Here is a 20,057-nt window from a genome sequence, read left to right as displayed (position 1 = left end):
CCTTAAACTTCTTCCTAAAATAGACAAAGCTCATATAAATAATTTCTTTGATCTCTAGAAATTCTGTATAGCTTTTGAAAGCTTATTCCGCATATGAATGCCTAGAAAGCTATTTAATAATTCTAACAAAGTGGGAATGTGTGTGTATATGTGTGTGTGCATGCTTTTACCTTTAAAATACATCTACCATGTGGAAAGTTAAATTTCTTTTTAAAAAATTTTTAATGTTGTTATTCATTTTTGAGAGACAGAGAGACTGTGGGGGAGTTAGTGGGAGAGGGGCAAAGAGAGAAAGGGAGATACAGAATCTGAAGCAAGCTCCAGGCTCTGAGCTGTCAGCACAGAGCCATATGTGGGTCTCAAACCTACCAACTATGAGATCATGACCTGAGCTGAAGTCGGACACTTAACCGACTGAGCCACCCAGGCACCCCTGGAAAGTTAAATTTCTAATTGGACAATATATATGTGTGTGTGCGTGTGTGTGTGTGTGTGTGTATAGGACATATATATAGTTGGACAATATATATGTTTCAACACAGTTATAGCAGAACAGTAAAATACACAATTATCATGATTATGAAAAATCACTCTGAGAAGCTTTTTCTTGTTTACGTGCATATTTTCTAGGCTTTGAATCTATTTTATGCTTTTTATTAATATTTCAATGATAAAAATGGAATTAAAATTCTAAAGATAATTAAATTAGCCATAAATCAAGTATAGTTCTAGTCCTATGCTCAAAAATGCTAATATCAACTCTACATGTTATTTTTGTACATGAACGTACCTGTTATCTAAACTGATTTATAAAGCTAAAGAGACTTCTTCTACATAAATAACCTAGAAAAGTTTTCATTTTCTTACTGTTCATAAAAAGTTTATAATAACCTTGCTCCAATTTTTAACCAGATAGTATATTAAATCACTTTCTCCAGTCCCTCATTTGATAGTATGTTTAAAGTGGAATGGCTTTAGATAAATCATGTAATTTATGATCAGGCTAGTGAAAGTTTTAAAATTTATTTATAAAAGTTGAATACATTCTGAATAGGTAGGTATTACAAAAAAACTTCAGCTTTCAAATTTATGCATACATCTGAACTTTTCTCTCCAAAGCTCTTAATAGACCTTCTGATGCTTTTTAACTTGTATAGGACTTGATGTGCATTTGAATGTCCTCCATCCTGAACTGTAGATAAATGAAACGTCTCTTGAATGGTGGATGATCTACTGATCACCTTCCCACCAACTCTAAGGAATTACCTTGGGTAAGGGCTATGATGTAAATCAGAGCCTGGACACATGATCCCAAAGAGCCCAAATCAGAGCTCAAATCAGAATCTAATGACTCTTTCTGTATAGAATCTATACGGAACCCATTATAAGGCACGTTCTGACAATGGGATAATGTTTATTGTCCATTTCCCAGTAGAGGTTTTGTTTTTGTTGTTTGTTTGGGGCATTATCATGCCTCTCCTGATTTATCATCCCATGGACGAATAATCTGAAATCTCAGATTTGGTGTTTTTGTAATCTCATCTGTATTTGCTAAACTCTTTTTGTGTAAGTAGGAACAAACCATAACAATGTAGGCTCTTAATCTTTCACACTCAATGATCAGCAACTTCGTTACTAAGGAAAACAAGGAGAGTGTAGGATTGGATAAAATATGTTCTCCTAGTCTCTAAGTAATTGCTATTTTATTCACATTTTTCTAGACTGTCAGTTTTAGGAAGTAAGTAACCATAACTATCCAATGACTATCAATTCCATGGAAGAATGGAGAAATCAGAGGAAATATTTCTTTCTCACATTTTCAGGATACAGCATTTGGCATATTTGTAATAATCATTTGGATTCTAGTTTTCAGTTTGAGTAATATTAGAGGAGGACCACAGTATTATCCACAATATTATCAATAATATTGTGATAACTTTATATGGTGAAAGATGGCAACTAGACCTATCATGTTGAGTATTTCATAATGTATACAAATGTCAAACCATTATGTTGTACACCTGAAACTAATATTGTATGTCAACTATAGTTCAATAAAGAAAACCACTGTAAAGTTATAGTAATTAAGTGAGGTATTGATGTAAGGGTAGATGAAGAGACTAATGGAGCAAATATGGAGCATAGAAACACACTCAAAAAATTGGGCACCTAGTTTATGCCAAAGGTGACACTGTGAGCAGAGAGGAAAGAATGGTATTTTTAAGAAATGGTGTTTGGCCACTGAATACAATACTAAATAAATATACCTTGACCTTAAACCATATTCAAAATCCATTCCAAATCTAAATATAAAATACTTTAAAAATAAAATGTCTAAAAGAAAGATAAAATATCTTCATGACCTTGGGAATAGGCAAATATATATTAAAAAAGACTTAAAGTGCTAACTATAAAGGAAGTTTTGTAAAGTTGGATTTTACTTATAAAATTAAGAAGGTCTTAGTAATTTATCATCACAAGACACAATTAACAGAGTGAAAAACAAATCTACCAATTGAGGGCATATGTGAAGTATATATTTGATGCAAGATTCATATCCACAACATATAAAGAACTCCTAAAAATCAGTAGGAATAAGGACAGATTGGGGGAAACATGGGCAAATAATTTGAACAGGTACTTATAAAAGAAAATGATCCATTAATATAACAAAAAAGTACTCAACATCATTAATCACCTGGAAAATATAAACCAAAACCTTGATCAAGATGCTGGTATCTACCAGAATGCCTAACATGGAAATGTTCAATAAGTATTGTTGTATCTGAAGTTAGAATTCCTATAAGCTGTTGGTAGGATTGTAAATTGATACAATAACTTTGGAGAAGTGTTTGGTTATATTTACTAAAGCTAGTATGTACGGACTTTATGATCTAGTAAGTCTACTTTTAGGTATATATATTCCCCCAAAATACGTTAAATGTTCATAAAAAGACAGAAACAAGAATTTTCATAGCTTATAATTCATAATTATCCTAAATTTAAAACAATCCAAATCTCTCTCCAGTAAAATGTATTTTAAGTTATATAAAGTTTATAATATGTAAACTTATATTCAAATACAAATTAAATTATAATAAAATTAAATTAGAATGAGGTAAAACTAATCTAAGGTGTTTACCCTTGAAGGTACAATGAGAGAAAGGAAACATGAGGGGTGTGTTTAGTCCTGGTAATGATCCATTTTGTGTTCCAGGTGCTGTTTATATTATATTCCATAGGGAAGAAAATTTATATATTGCAAATATCAAAGATTGTATAATTTTCCAGTACAAATTATCAGCAATTACATTAAATGCTGTTAGTATTTAATTTAGGTTAATATTAATTATTTATGTTTTTTTACACATCAGTTATTTCCCAGTGAAAGGTGTTAGTTGGTTGGTTATAAAAAAGCTACTTATAGGTAGATACTCCCAATAAGTATCTTAGAGTAAACTGAAGCCCAGGTGACGTTGTACATAATAGCACTGACCCCTCTGAAACTGGCTTTCAGGCCAGAATTGATGTTAACTCTAGTTGTGGGAACCCATCCAAGCTATCGGGTTATAAGGGGACCACAAAACTTCTAATGTCCATGATTAGAGGTATGGAACAGGGAAACATTTTCTATCTCTAAGGAATTGGGGCTGGTGGATTCTTGCTTCCAATTTGAGGCTCTAATTTCAAGAATTTCTATGAACAAAACCATGCTCAGTTGACTACAGTGTCCATGTAATGAATGCCCATCATTATGGCAGAGGATATTTCCCACTTAAAACCTCTCTTGGAGACCAGGCCGTTTAAGAAACCACCTCCAACCAGGTGGAAGAAAGAAGAATATATCAATAACATGATGTTGTCCAATGTTTAGGCATCCATAACCCAGGTAACTGAGTGTTCAGAATCTCAGAGATTAGACATCTAATACAAACCCAGGAAACCCCACAAAATAGGTGCACTAACTACTTTTACATGTAGAAAATTGTTCATTCACTGAACATCTTGGAAGCAACACTGTGGACCAGACATCTTAAGGGGATGGGTTTGGGGATTAGGAAGACATGATCTTAAATCTTAGTCTTTCCACTTACTCTCTGTATGGTCTTGGGCAATTTACTTAGCTTTTCTGTCTTAATTTCCTCATGTGTTAAATGGAATTCAAAAAAGTTATACCATTTGTTCATTTGTTCATGTTTACAATGAACTTAAGTTTATTGAAGACCTATTGTATGCCTACTACTCTCCCAGGTGGTGGTTGTTACTAGGATTAATCAAGATAATAATTAGTCTAATGTTCGGCACATACTAGCTGTTTAACAAATAATAGCAGTAGCTATTGTTTTTGTTCCTATTATTATTAACAAGGTTGAAACCTGAGAAGTCTGTGGAGGCTTCTTCATCTTGGTAAATACTTTGAACTGAGAAAATTTATTTCACTGAAACTTGGCCTGGGAAACAACTTGCTGATTTTATTTCCAGATGAATCTGTCAGTAGACATTGGCAGACGTCCTTATTAAAGTGGCAGATTTCATCTTATACCTTGGCCTCCTTATGTCCTTTCACTACTAGTTACTTATGCCAGTCTATGACCACAGGTTGCCCAAACAGTTTCTTATCACAGACTTGATCTTGCATTCTGGTGTTAGAAGGTAATGTTCTAAACTCATTAAGAGTAACGTACCCAATTCTATCAACTATTAGCTGAGGAGTTTGGCTTGTGACAACCTTGTTCTTTACTCAACCAGAATATCCCATTCACACCAATTATGCTGCTTTACCTGAACTTCCAGCCCCACTGATATGTAACTGTAAGGATTGAATTTTATTTTAGGTAATAGAATGCTCTAATACCAAAAATTTAGACAATAATGACATTTAATATTGTAAGTAACTAGAGGTCTGGTGGTACAAGATGGTCACAACAACTCAGTGATGTTACAATGATTCACATTATTTCTATCTTTCTATTCTTTCCCACTCAGTGGATGAGCATTGTGGTGGTCCATTCATAGTCACAGTAATAGCCAGAGCTCTAAGCCTCATACTTTCCTACAGCAGCATTCTAGGTAGGAAACAAAAGAGTGAAGGTAAAAATGGAAAAAAAGAATTATCTATTATACATACATCTATTGATACATTTATATAATACATCTATTATCCTGTATATCTAGCCAACTTTCTCTTTAGTTTACTTGCCTATAATTAGGTTATACACATACCCCTACACAAATCTTTGGGGAAAAGAGAATACAACTATGAAAGGTGATTTATCCATGGGCTGGTTACATTATCACACAAACTGAACTAGGGTTTTCTTGGCAAGGAAGAAAGGGATAATGCTTTTTGTGTAGTGACTGAATGCCTGCCAGCTGCTGGTGATTAGGCATTGCCTAGACAAAATGTGTTTAGTGTAATAAGGCTGCCAGTCCATACTTCTGGGCAACAAGAAGCTTAGAGTGGCCTCATAGGGGCTGGTATTTTTACCCTTTTCTTGAGCCAGAGACACCACTAGCCCATGCTAGGACCAGAGTACTGTTGTTGTAACTTCTTTACGTTGTGGGCTCCATGCGTTCCTTTTTGCCTTTATTTCCTTCTTTTCTATAGCTGCTGTCCTTTGTGCATTATAACCTCTCTTTTAGACACTTATGTTTGTTACTAAAACCCTACCTTTTAATCATGAAGTCCTGCAATCAATCTGATGCCCCAAGATGGGGAACCCAAGTTCTCAAAGAAATGGAGCTAAATTTTCAAAGCCTCATGTGTGTATTGGTGTGGAAATCATGGTATATAATATTTATCCTATTTCAGCCTTTCACATATTTCCCTTTGGGTGAGAATCTATTTCCTCTGGCACCGTGCATGTGAACTGGTAAGAGACAGCCTTCTCCCACCTTCCCTTCAGCCTGGCTTCTGTCCCCTGCGCTTGTCTCTGCACTTCTTCCTCAACACAAGTAGCCAAAGAATCAACTGATCAAGTCACTCTGTACCAAGTCAGAGTTGGTTTTTATGCCAAGCCTTGAAAGATAGATGCATTGCATGTTCGACTTGCCAGTGACAATCAAAATTGATTGTAGGCAGTGGTCAATAACTGAGGAAGAAAACACAAAGACTAAGTACTGTAGTACTGAGGAATGCTGAAATGATGATCACTCACACACTTTTTTTTTTTAGTTCTTCTGGAAGTAGCAAAATCAACAGAATTTTTTGTTTTAAAATAAAGGGACCTGCATACTTATATCTTGCTAACTATATTTCAGTTTTCATTCTTATTGTACAAACTATGGGACAGTTGAAACTGTTTTACTATTGCTCTAAGAACCTACAATCGCTTCATAAACATGATACCTGCTAATCCATATAACTTGTAAAATTGCAAGACATTTACTTCATCATGTTTCTTTTCAGAACTCCAATAGCCACACTGATTATTGCTTCTCCTTTAAATTATTTACCATGGCCATTTATTTATTGCTGTGTGTAAATTTTAAAGTAGCCCAAATAATTGTCAGTACTTGAACTTGATTTTTAAGGATGTGATCCTCTCATTGTGACATGAATCAGTGAATATTAGTTATGTAAAAAGATAACATGAGTGGTCCAAATACAAAGTTTACTTTGCTGCCAGCCTGCCTCCTCTGGAATTTCTAACTTCTCTTGACAGTTGTGTTATTGACACCTTCAACCAAGCAAAGAAGAGTTTCACTCCTAACACTAAAGCTCCATCCATATCTTTCCTCCTATCTTCCTTCAATTAAATATTTTATTTCCCCAATATAGCAAACCACAATCAAAAGAACAGCAACAAAAACTAAATTAAGTTTAAAACAAAGCAGCATGCATGCACACACTCACACACTTAAATGCACCCCATATTAGCAAGAGACAATACAAGCAAATTGGGATTTTCCTTATGTTCTTATTTTTGCCTGTTTTTATTTATTTAACAATCATGTAATATGTCCTAAAATCACAAAATTCAGTCTGCAGGATCCTATAAGACTGCATGGTGATTCACTGATAGTAGTAAATTTAAATAGAAGCCCACACTTCAAAAAAAAAAAGTAATAAATAAGAGTGTCATGAATTCTGTAACATTTGTTATGTTCATGTCACAGAAATTTTCTACAATTTTTAATGCAGTATTAAATTTACTACTGCCACAGGAGAATTGCTAGGGCTCCAATAGAAAGCAACATATATGCATAGCTAAAGACATTTATTTAATAAAGTAATTTGGAATTTTCATTAGATTCTGGCTTCTGTGGGAGCAAATGTATGCAGTGAGGTCATTCTGTCTAGACAAAGTCTATTTAATTTTCTTACCCCAAATCAAACAAATTACTTATCTATAGATCTAGGCTTACTCTACAATATCCAATATGGTTAGTTGCACCTGGGTGTTTGACTCCTACAACAAGATGACATAATTTAGCTTCATTTTTACCTCATTGCCATGATGATCTTGTAGTCCAAAGGTTATCCAGAGATTTTACTTCTGGTAATGTAATATTTGTCAATCAGTTAATTTTATTTGTCATCTGTGTTAAAATATCTTGCCACTTTTGAGTAATAACAGAACTCAAATTTTTGTAATTTTAAAATAAGATGGGAGTTTGAATGGTGCTATATATTTATAATTATTATTATAAATTTGTTTACTAAGTGTTTTGATTTAGTCATCTAAATATGGAATAATAATAGGATTAAAAAATACATAAAAAAGAATGAAGACTACTGATTATCAGATGCCACATATTGCATAGATATTTTATTGATTATCATTTATTTACATCAAACTGTATACTAATACTAAAATATATTAATCTCTGCTATTACCTGATCTTAGCTCTTGATGTCTTATATTGTAGCCAAGAGTTTAAAAATTTTCTTATTGCATGAAATGATTACAGCAAGGGTTTTGTCCACACATGAAGCTGCTATCAGTAATTGGTATGCCATAGTGGAAGAATTTAATTTTATGAGTAAATCTTCTAAAACTATTTTTATATATTCAAACGCAAGTTTTTCTTAAGGAAAAAATGATTCTTCTTTACCAGGAGGATTTTGGCCACATGTTTATCTTGTCCCAAGTCCACTTAATTGTTTTGTTTGCTGTTTTTAAGTTTTGTTTGTTGGTGGTGTATTCTAGTATCTTGAAATACTAGGTTTTTCCTACCTAGAATTCTTATATGCAGTCATTTATTTTGCCATATTTTCAAGGTGCATCTTTCCAAAGGAGATCCTACTGCTGGAGAATGTTATCAGATTTAAACATTTTTATGACTTTTGATGAACACTGTACTTGATGGCTTTTTTTTTTTTTGCCCATCTCAGCAAAAGTATATGCATATATTTAATTTTGTTGATTTTGTTGTGTTCCGTTGAATATCAGAGGTAGTTTACAGTTGTTATTGAAGTTTAATATCAGGGCTCGTACATTTCTTTTTGGTAATTTTTCTGGTGGAAGAAGGGAACGGTGATGAATTGTAGGATCATACCTAAGCGTTGTCTGAATTTATCTAATTCTAAAAATCTCTACAGGCTTACCAAACATTTGAGTACTGCCTTTGAATGATAGTAATACTGCTGGTGAGTTTCAAAATTATTGCCAAAATGGGTATAAATATATTAGAAATTAAAATATACCCAGTACTTTTTCTTAATTATAGAATAAAGGCTTTCCTAATGTTTTTCATAATTAAAGTCCATTACTGTTTAAATTTTACACTGAAAATTCACACTTACATAATTGTAACTATTTATAAGGATACATGAAATCTAAAGTACTGATAATAAGATGACTATTTTAGTTTGTGGGGTTATTACCTCATTAGATTTAATGTATTCAGAGCAGCTATACTTTTATACAGTTGCTATTAAGTAATCTTTTGCTAAGTAACATTTTTTTTTGTATCCAGAAAATTAAAATAAATCTCCAATTTTTAAATAACAGGGCATTTGATAACTTAAGCCCTAGCCCTTTGTTTCCTAAGTAATGTGGCAGTAGTAGGACACAGACAATAGTAAAATACATAGACTCAGAAGTGGTATTGTTCATTTATTTATTCCAAAAGAGGGCAGCAGAAGTCTGTTTTATATGACTCCTCTGTTGTGTGCTGCCGTCTTCTGCTCAGTGGTTATTTTTGAGTAACCCATTCTTACTTTAAAGTCAGATAGTGATTCTCCCCTACTCAAAATATGAAATGAAAATAAAACCCAATAAGTAAAACCAAGTTTATTGTGAAAAATATTTAGAAGAAAATAATAATTTAAAAAATATATAACCTTACCTAAAGCAGGTAATTTAAGATGTCAAAAAGATAAATTTCTTTAATGTCGTGGTTTTCTTTGTCTCGCTCTTACCAACTTCAATTAAAACCAGAATAAAATTGTTTTCTCCTTCATTTATTCTGTGTTCCCATCATTCTAATACATAATTGTTGGGAAAAAACTCATCAATTGCACATAAAGCATCAACATTGTATTATAAAGTGGATTTTTAAAAGAGTGAATATGTGAATATAGTTTTCAACAAAATTTTGGGATTAGAAAAATGAAAACCTTTTGCCTGAGAAATCAGATATGATTTTAGGCAAACTGTTTAGGTACATTCAGTAACTGGTCTAACAGTGATAATATGAAGTGCACTTCTGCCTATTCATTTTCATTTCTCCTTAAACAAAAATTCAGTTTTGAACGGACACCAACAGAGCAAGCAGCTAACTGCTTATTTTTCCTTCTTATTCCTTCTTTATACACAGGTTTTCAGACTCAAACTTCTATTTGTTAGCCATTTGGGAAATAGTACTTTCATTTTTTTAATGGTTAATCTTTTTTCATTTTTAAATATTTTTAAAAATATTTTTTAAAGTTTATTTTTGAGAGACAAAGACAGATTGTGAGTGAGGGAGGGGCAGAGATAAAGGGAGATAGAATCTGAAGCAGGCTCCAAGCTGACACAGGGCTCCAAACCATGAACTTTGAGATCATAACCTGAGCTGAAGTTGGACACTTAACCGACTGAGCCACCCACGCGCCACCAAAGAATGGTTAATCTTAAAAACATCAAGCGTGAACTTAGTTTAAAATTTTTGGGATTGAAACCAGTGAAAAATAGGAGAACAGAAAAATGTCTGAAAATTTCAATTATCCTTGGCTTTTACTGTAGTTGTAGTCAATGACCACTACCTTCAAGAGGGACAGAAGGAAATAAGGAAGTAAAAGGGAGAGTACTGTGCTGAAGTTTACTGTCTTCTAACATCAGTATTCTGTGCAGTTGTACATGGTAATGTTAGCGAAGTGACAAATTTCTCACAAATTAACTCTTCCTACTATTGATTTAATTTTTTATTTGGTACTTTCGCACATTTTTAGAACTATCTTTCATTAATAGGTATGTATTTCGCCAAAACTAAGTAGTAATATTTGGTAACGAATAATGCGTACACTAAATATGCACTAAATATTGCATGGAATGTGATGGCATAGCACTGACACACTGTAAGCACTCTTTATTAATACTATGATTATTGTTGCTTTTGTTGTTGTTACTGTTATTACTCCTTTATAACTATCTCTTTCTCCAGCACAGAAACACACTTTTATAAGTCAACCTGCAGAGCATTTCTTGACAATCATGTGTCAGATCACTGGGAGTGGATGGGATAGGATTGCTGTGAATTAGCAGGAGTTTTTACAGCCTGAGGCATAGATAGCTATAGATAACACTTATAGAATATGTATTTTATGATATGCGCTATGCTAAGTATGTTATGTAAATTTTACCACTTAATCCGCAAAGAAGAAAACTGAGGTTCAGTAGTAGAGCAACTCCTTGTTATGACAGAAAAGCACTGATCTCCAAAACTTTCAGGTCAGGAAGAATTAGTTCAGTGCAAAATAAGAGAGTTGAATGCTTCTCCAGCCTCATCTCTCTAGAGCTGTTCTCTTAGCCTAGTTTGCTCACTGCATCTCAGGTGCCTTCTGCTTTTCTTCTTACCCCTTTCAATGAGGTTCTTGGTAAAAGATCCTCATTTAGTCTTTTATTCTCATACTATAACTATTGCATAGATTTAAGCTACTGTTATTTCCCCCAGACTCTGAATTTTAAAACTTGCTAAGTATTGTGGGTTGGATGCCTTGCCATCAGTGAAGGGGGTTTCTGATGTCATTTAATACGTGGGAGATATTGGGCCGTTTGGGGACTTGTGGTGGTAGCAACAAGGTGTCCTTTCAGGATTTTCAAATCACAACATATGTCATAAAGATTTCGCAGGTAACAGATAATTACAGTTCTACATATCTAGGCCTAGCTGCGTAGTCTACAACAATATATGGATAAGAAATACATGCCAGGCATTTTATACATATTGATTAATTTAATCCGCAAAGAAATCCTATGAGGAAATACTGTTCTTGTCTTATTTCTGTTTTACAGTTGGGAAAACTAAAGCAAGAAGGAGTTTGGTGGCCTGACAAGGATAACAGAATATTATGAAATGTGGCCTCTGGCTCTAGAGTCTGATGCTCTTAACCACCTCTTCTTTCTTTTCTCCTTTAAATCTATTTCTCTTTTCCAGGGTTTCATCTACCTTGGTTCTCTTCAAGTCTTTCTTGTTGCTGTTTCTATAAAGGGTATTATTTTAATTGTTGGTCACAGCTACCAGTTAGGGTAACCTAAATATGAATTTCTAGACTAACTTGCTACAGTATTTTCAAGTGCCTACCAACATATCCAAATGGATTTCCCCAGCCTTTTCAACCCCAGCAAATCCCAAACATAAATGACCTCCCATGCAAAACCATTTCTTTCCTCATGTTAACTGCTTAAAAGCATCATCATCCACTACCCTAATAAAGAATATCAAAATTTGGGGTTGTCTGTGGCTCTTAATTATGCCTAACACCCCAAATCTGTTTAACCACCAAATCTAGCCTTTAAACGTCTTTTCTTAAAATTCTAGCTTTATTGAGGTATAATTAACCTTTAAGTGATTTTAAATCCATCTCTTTTCTTCTCTAGTGCTGAAAGCTTTGTTGAAATTTTCCTTTTGTGTCACCTGGACTACCGTTTCACTCTTTTAAATGCTACCACTGACACTTGTCTTTCCTCTATTGATTGTTTCCCACAATTCTGCCACTATGGTTATCATTCTAAAACGATCTTGTAACTTCCCTGCTTTGAAGTAAGACATTATCATCGTTCCATTGCTTAAAAGATAAACTTTTCTTCCTTTTCTGGCATATAAGGCTTTCCACAGAAGTAATGAATTCCTTTGTCAGTATCATCTCCTGCCTCTTCTCCCATGTGTCCTGTGCTCCAGCCCCAACACATTCTGTCATTTGTCCCATAGCTCTTCCACATCTCTGGGCCCTTGCTCATACCTTTCTCCTCTTGGAAAATAAATTTTATCTTTCTAACTCTGTTGAAATCTCATGGCTTCCTTTCTGAACACCTTCGGGCAGAATTGGCTCAATTTCATGACATGGGAGTTTTCCTTATAATTATCTAATTTTTGTTTTGAGAACTTTGGTATAAACGAAAACATTCTTAACATGTAAGAAATTAAGAAGCATAATAATAAATCACACTATGAGACCACTAAAGAACTTATGAAATAGATTATGACAATCCTATTGAGGTTACCTGGATATACTTCTCTACTGCTACATTGAATATACATTGATATACTTCTCTACTGCCTCCCATTGAATAAAACCACTATGCTGAATTTAGGGTTTATATTTCTTTTGCATTTTAAAATAATGTAACCAGGCATGTATGTATTTTTTAAAATGTAATGCATATTTCTTGTTTTTGAAGTTTACTGAAATGGTGTCATACTCTATACAGGCTTTCTGCCAGTTTGTTTTGCTCACTCAGTGCAATATTTCTAATATTCTTGTATGGTATTGCTTGTGGGCTGAGGGTGATTTATTTTCACAATTGTATTCTATTGTGAGATAACTTTACATTTAGTTATGTGTTCTCTTAAAGATTAATGCTTGCGCTCTTCTCAGTTTTTAAATATTATGTTGCTGTGAGCACTCTTGAGCATTGCATGAGTGAAAATGTGTGGAAATTACTTTTGGGCATATAACTAGGGTTGGTATTATTAGGAGAATAGACGCTCGTTCAACTTTAGAGGAAAAAAGAAAATTGTTCTCAAAAATGCGTGTGTCCATCAACAGTGGATGTTGCCTCTTTATTATACAGAATTTACATGCTAGCATTCTCCAGTGAACAGTGAAGTCTCAAAGTCAGGGACTATATTTCACTCTTCTCATTATCAAATACCCAGCTCAGAGCTTAGGATGTAGTAGGTGCACAACAAATGTTAAGTGATTGCATACACAATAGCTTAAGTACCAATTAAGATGAACATCAAGAAAATAGAGATGGGGGTGCCTGCATGGCTCGCTTGGTTAAGCCTCTGACTCTCAATTTTGGCTCAGGTCATGATCTCACAGTTTATGAGTTTGAGCCCCTCCTAGGGCTTTGTGTTGACAGGGTGGAGCCTGCTTGGGATTCTCTCTCTCTCCCTCTTTGTCCTTGCTCACTCATGTGTTCTCTCTCTCTCTCAAAATAAATATATAAACAAAAAAAAGGAAAGAAATGGATGGTGGGGGCAAGAGAGGAAATTATATATTATTCAACTTATAGAATGACTTCAGGTTAGTTCCAGATGTCCTTCCTTTTCTTTCCCTATGAAATAGTGCTAAAACCATTCGGCCAGAACTAAAAATTATATTTGTCTTTTTAGGAGACTTAATATTTACTGATTTTCATGGAAAACTTATTCAATATTTTGAATATTTTATACCATTTATTGATACACTATCTGGATTCTAGGAATTTTTAATCTTCATATTATTTGTCTTTGAAAAGCCAAAAGATCCTGTTAACTTTGTGGAAACCTTTATGTAGAAATGTGCTTTTTGAAGTATTCTTTTATAATGTTTTCTGGTAATTTTGGTAAAGGACATAATGAAGATTAAAAAAAGAAAGTTTTCATGTCTAGAGGTTTGCTTTCCAGAAGGACACTTATATAATAGTATTAATGTAATAATTTCCATAAACCCATCTGTGAATGGAAAGATCTAATGAGATGTCTTGTTAGATCCACTTAGCTGTTGAGGCAATGGAGGCATGAGTAAATAATATAATTTGTTCATGATGTGGCTTTTCTGACTTCAGTCTGGTACTCTATTAATATCAGTCACTTCAGAAAATTTTTTAACTCTTTCTCTAGATGAAGATTTTACTGAGTATCTCATAATCACTCTATTTTTTCCCTGCATATAATTACATGATTTTTTTAACATATGACTTTCATCTGTTTTTGTTTATTCAAAAAGTGTTCATGTGGCCATTCCTTATGTGTGTTGGAATCCATTTATTTCTCAAAAATATTTTGAATTCCTAGATATTAACGTTTTATTTTCTGCCTATGTATCTTATTTATATAGCACATACCACTATATACAGTATGCTTCCCCTCCAAAATGCAGGTTTTATGACAAACAGAAATGAGAGATTCTCCATAAAGTGAGAATAGACTTTAAATCTTGGTTTCTGAAGAAGCTAAACCATTTAGCCATGTATGGAGAAACTGCTCCTGGAGAATCCCCAGATTTTTAAATGGGAAAGAAAAGAAGTCAGCTCATCTTACCAAGTATCACTGCGTTTTGTAAGATTTTATTTTCTGAAGACACTCAATTCTTTTCACTTTCACTTGAAATTGCCCCCAATTAATACTGGAATAAATGTAAATATCAGCTTTTACTAAGGCTAATTGTGAAATTGAATACTCCTCATATAGGGGATTTGTGATGTTTGCAGAGGCGTTTTGTCAGCAGTTTTTGTGCTATTTAAAAGATCAGTGCCTAATGGGATTAAGTTAGATAATCAAATAACAAACTGAAATCTGGGTACATGGTTTGATGCCTGTAGAGTACTTCCTTGATGAATATAAATGAAAAGTGTCTGGTGGTTGGGGATAGAAGTCACCATGCCACTATGCATGGCATTTCTGCTAAGTCAGCACCTTGGCATGAAATTGAGACTTAGAGCGAGCAGGGGGAGGGGGAGGGGATGATAAAAGAAGAAATCTGACAGGGTTTCATGCTAGTGGAATGGACAATGTCGTGTGATATTTTGAGCAATAGTGGATTTGGAAATATTGAAGAAAACCAACGGATGCAGACAGTGATGGCTGAAATCAGTGTTGAATTTTTTAAGTCTGTATCCTGGACCAATTATTTGACAACTAATTTGTATAGCTCCTTGCTTCATTTTCCTTTTAAAGCATGCTTGCTTTTTCTTCAAATAGAACAAGAATAAGTGCTATGTTTACAATTTCATGCTCTGTTTTGCCCCAAGAGCTCCTTCTTAGTGTTTATTTTTTTCTAAAAATGGTCATTTGGGTATTCACAATTTCTTCTTTTTAATAAAAACATAATTTATCTTTGAAACAGTTTAAAATATGAAAGAAATAAGCTTATGATCATAGTGTCATCATATATATATATATTCACATTTATGTATATGTGTCTGTGTTTATATATGTGATATATATACATATATAATAGTTGTCAGAGTGAGTTTATCAATGCATTTTTTACAGAACTTTATATTCTTAGTTTTTCATATCTTAAATTTAGTGAAGTCCAAAATATTCCATCTGGTAAATTGTTTAATAATTTCATTATTACCTTATTACTAAATATTTGGTTTTCTTCTTTCCTGGTACTTCTTGTTATTTAACCTCATAGTATGAAAAAACATGATTTTTCATTGGTTTTATCTTGTATACTTGTTTTAGACATGTGGTGACAAAGATTTTCTTACAAGTCTTCCACATCTTTGTTAAATACTTTAATATCCCTTAAGTTCTCTTTCTCATCATCACCAGTAGGATCACTAACCTCAAGCTCTTCAGTCTCCCTGGTCAACAAAAAGCATATGGCAGATCATTGATGTTTTAATTAGACTAATTTAAGTATAAACTGTATAGAAAAGTGCAAGTAATGGTTTTCTAATGAAATTTGCATATTGTACTATTAGATTGGCCAAATTATTTAATATCGGATAACTTTTTAATGCCCAGAAAATAATCCAATACAGGTAACCTCACTCTTTCTTTCTTTAACTCTGGTCAGTGTTCTTATAGAATGCATATAACGTGACTTTAAAAATGAGCTGAAACCAGTTTGTGATTGTTTGACTCTTCTTGTAAGTTTTCCAAATACTTAGTGCACATTTTTTACATATCACAACTAGATTCTAGTTCATCTTTACGTAACATATAAGTTATGCATGTGGAATATGATGTGAAAGGTTATCTCTCTAGGATAACAAAACTATGTATAATAAATAAAACTTGATGTTGTACTTACTTTTTTTCTTTACTGAGCGCTTGTAAGTGGTACCATTTTATTGAGAGCCAGCTTATAATGTACAAAATTTGCTGCAGGAATATATATAGGCTTTACCAGGCCATATACATTTTTACTAACCACAATGTTGGTTCATAATCCATTTTCATACATTTTAGTCTTGAAATGGATCCTTCTTAAGTAAAAGAAAGATGAATTGAATCTAGTTTTAGTATAACATAGTGTTGTGCTAATTATTCCTTATCTAATTTATCTGATTAATGTCCGATTTCAAAGTGAGTAGTTGGATATTTTTAAATTATTTCTTAAAGAATTATCAATTAATTTCTAAATATTCACAATTTTCACTGGTCATTTTTGTTGGCTCTATATTTTTGAAATTATCTATTATGATTTTATTATGCATATAAATATTTCTAGTGGTTTACTTTGGAGAGGAAATTTACAAGAAGTACATTTGATTAATATATTTGAGTTAAAGTGAATGCAGAGCTAAAGAGAATTGCAGAAAGAGTAACATTTAAGTAAGGGCTCCATATCCTCTTTTGGTCTCTCATTCCCCCCTGTCTTTTTCTCTCTCCTGCTCTCTCTCTATTTGTATATCATCTTTCCTCATTTTTTGACTGATGAACAAGTGGGGTCAGGTATGTTACAAACTGAATGTCGGGGTGTGTAAAGCTTAGAAAAAGAACAGGAGGAGCAAACCTAAGTCAGGCCTGTATTTTTAGATAAATCTTCATTACTAATATTAAGGTCAATGATTTAACCTAAAGTACATCTAACAAACCCTTTAATCCAGGATATGGCCACATTATCAATGTAAAATTGGATAACTATTATGAAGAACAGATAAGAATGTAGATTTTTTTTTACTGTTTATTCATTTTGTGGGGGGAGGGGCAGAGAGTAAGGGAGACAGAAAATCCAAAGCAGGCTCCACGCTGTTAGCGCAGAGCCTGACATGGGGCTCTAACTCACAAACCAAACTGTGAGATCATGACCCGAGCCAACGTTGGATGCTCAACCAGCTGAGTCACCCAGGCATCCCTAGACCTATTTTTCTTACAGTGTTTATCCAGATAAAATTCTATCATGATGCTGATAGGTGCTAAAAGACTGGAACAAAGAAAGAAGGAACAGGATGGGCTTGAGGGCTTAAATATTGTTGTGCATTCTTTCTCACTACAGCCATTGATACGTGCATCCTAAATATTGCCCCTCTTGAATCTGAGCTGTGTCTGTAACAACTTTTGTGAATAAAGTATGGCAGGAATGATATTATAATAGCTCTGATAGTAGAATTTAAAAGGACAGGCAGCTTAAATTTTCTGCCTTTTGAAACCTAGCTGCCATGTTGTGAGGAAGCCCAATTATCAACAAGGAGGGGATGCTGTATGAAGGATAATTGAAGCCTCCTATCCACAGCCCTAGCTGAGCTTCCAGCCTACAGACAAAATCAGCTTTCCAGACATGTGATCTTGGCTGTGCATCCTCCAATCCCAGTTGAATAGCCTCAGCTGATGTCTCATGCAGCAAAGTTGAGCTATTCTTTTCAAGCCTTTGATCACATTGCAAAATTATGAACAAATAAATGATCATGTTATTTCAGCCACTAAGGTTTTTGGTGCCTTGTTATGTAACAATAGATCATTGAAGCCATGGGAAATGATACTATAAAGGGAGGTCAGATAATGCAAACCTTTTAAAGCCATGTTGGGAACTTTCATTTTGACCCAAACTGCAAAGGGAAGCCTTGACAATGTCAGCCTTGACAATGCATTTTCAAAAGGTTGTTGTGAGTACACTGTGATGAATGGATTGCAAATGTCGAGGTGATCTATGGAGATCATTTATGAGGCTATTTTAGTTGTCTAGGTGAGAGATTATGTAAGTGAGTATAGACAGTGGAGATGGGTAGAGCAAAAGTAGATGGGTTTGGCAGATATAGTAGTGATGAAACTGAAGGAATTTAGTGATAAATGCAACTTGGGGAATGTTGATAATGCAATGATACCTTATTGCTATTTTAGTCATTGTGTATTCTTTAGTTTTGTCTGAGTTTCTCTGTTGTTTATCTGAGATTTGAGGCTGATGTTGACTCTTGGTGGAAAGACTGAGTGGATTAGAGGGGCTTCTCATATCCTTTAACAAAATTTGAGCCAATATAGACTCCATTGTATCACAGTCCAAAATCTGACTTTCCTGTGGAGAGTAAGAGGAAAGTGAAAGTGGAAACGTGTGTCATTCCTGCAGAGAGAAGCCATTACCCAGTAGAGCCCCGGACACATCTTGGTTTGTTTAGTAAATGATGCTTGTAATCAAAGTTTGTGAGTATATAAGATACACGTTTTAGCTATTAGATAAGGAGTTTCCCCAGAAATCTGAGTTTGTAAAGAAAATGATGAAAATGAAGCAAATTCTGAATAAGCCCAGAAATAGTATGTAATTGCAAACTGTTATTACAGATATTTATTGGAATTATTTGGTCATTTATCTGAGAAATCCATTCACTCATTCTACAAATTTATGAGTTTGCTATAATGGGTAAGGAGCCATACTTGTCAGTTTGTGTGCTTACTGGTGGAGTGTGTCCTGAAATAATTATTCTTCATGACCTTCATGAATTTATAATCTGGTGAAGGAGATACAGTATTTGATTTTAAAAATTTTCAATAGCATTTTTATACAATCAAGATGTGTAAAAACTTCAGTTCATATAAAATTCTAACACTTGGATTTATCTGGATTCTTAATTTTCTCTTCAAAAATACTTTTAAACATTATTATTAGTAAACACCTTACATTTTTAAATTTTTACTAAGTCATCATCTTTAATATTTTGGAATAAAGTCATGAAAAATGCTATTTGTTCTGAACCTCATTAATCTCTTGCTTAATGGAAAGAGCCATGAGCCAGAACACCTGGATTCTAGATCACTTGCCTTTGTTACTGATTTTGAGACATTAGGCAAGTTATAATCTCCCTGTGCCTCTATTTTTGTTTATTTCTTTAATCTTATAAATACCTGGCTTAGTTTTCACTCAAGATTATGCAGTAGATAAAAAGAGATGAAAATAAGTGTGTACTTTCAAAGATGAAAGCTCTAAACAGTTATCTTAAAAAATTGTATTTATTTTTAAAATGTATCATATATAAAGTATCTTGCATATAACATATATGTGTGTATATGTATTTTCTCAGGTAACAGTGGGTAGGACCACACTGAGTAATTTTTTAGTTATATGAATAATGAGACAGTGATTTACTAAATAACCCCTCTTTTCATTTGGGTTAAAGTTTAGAAAAGACTAAATGAATTATTATTGAAATACATTGAATAGGTAAAGTTTGAGAAGGCTAGAAGAGCTTTGTGCCTCTATGCCTTCTTAACTAATGTTATTGATGAGAACAAAATCTTTTTGTTCCAATGTTTCATTTCCATAAAAAAATGCACAAAGAATTTCTGTTAGATTAACTTGGTACAGTTAAAATACTTAAGAAATTAAAGAACTGCTACCTAGTTTAAGAAATTGTAAGTCAAAAGCCAATCACCAAAGAATCTGCAGTTTGGACATAAGTTAAACAGAATTAAGTGCTGCAAGAAAGACAGAAATTTTCTTTTCTAAAACTCCTCTCTCAAGTTTTCTGGCTAAG

Source organism: Panthera pardus, unplaced genomic scaffold, assembly GCF_024362965.1.
Source record: "Panthera pardus isolate Hobbes unplaced genomic scaffold, ASM2436296v1 HiC_scaffold_2, whole genome shotgun sequence".
Taxonomy (NCBI): domain Eukaryota; kingdom Metazoa; phylum Chordata; class Mammalia; order Carnivora; family Felidae; genus Panthera; species Panthera pardus.
Note: the sequence above shows the minus strand (reverse complement) of the source record.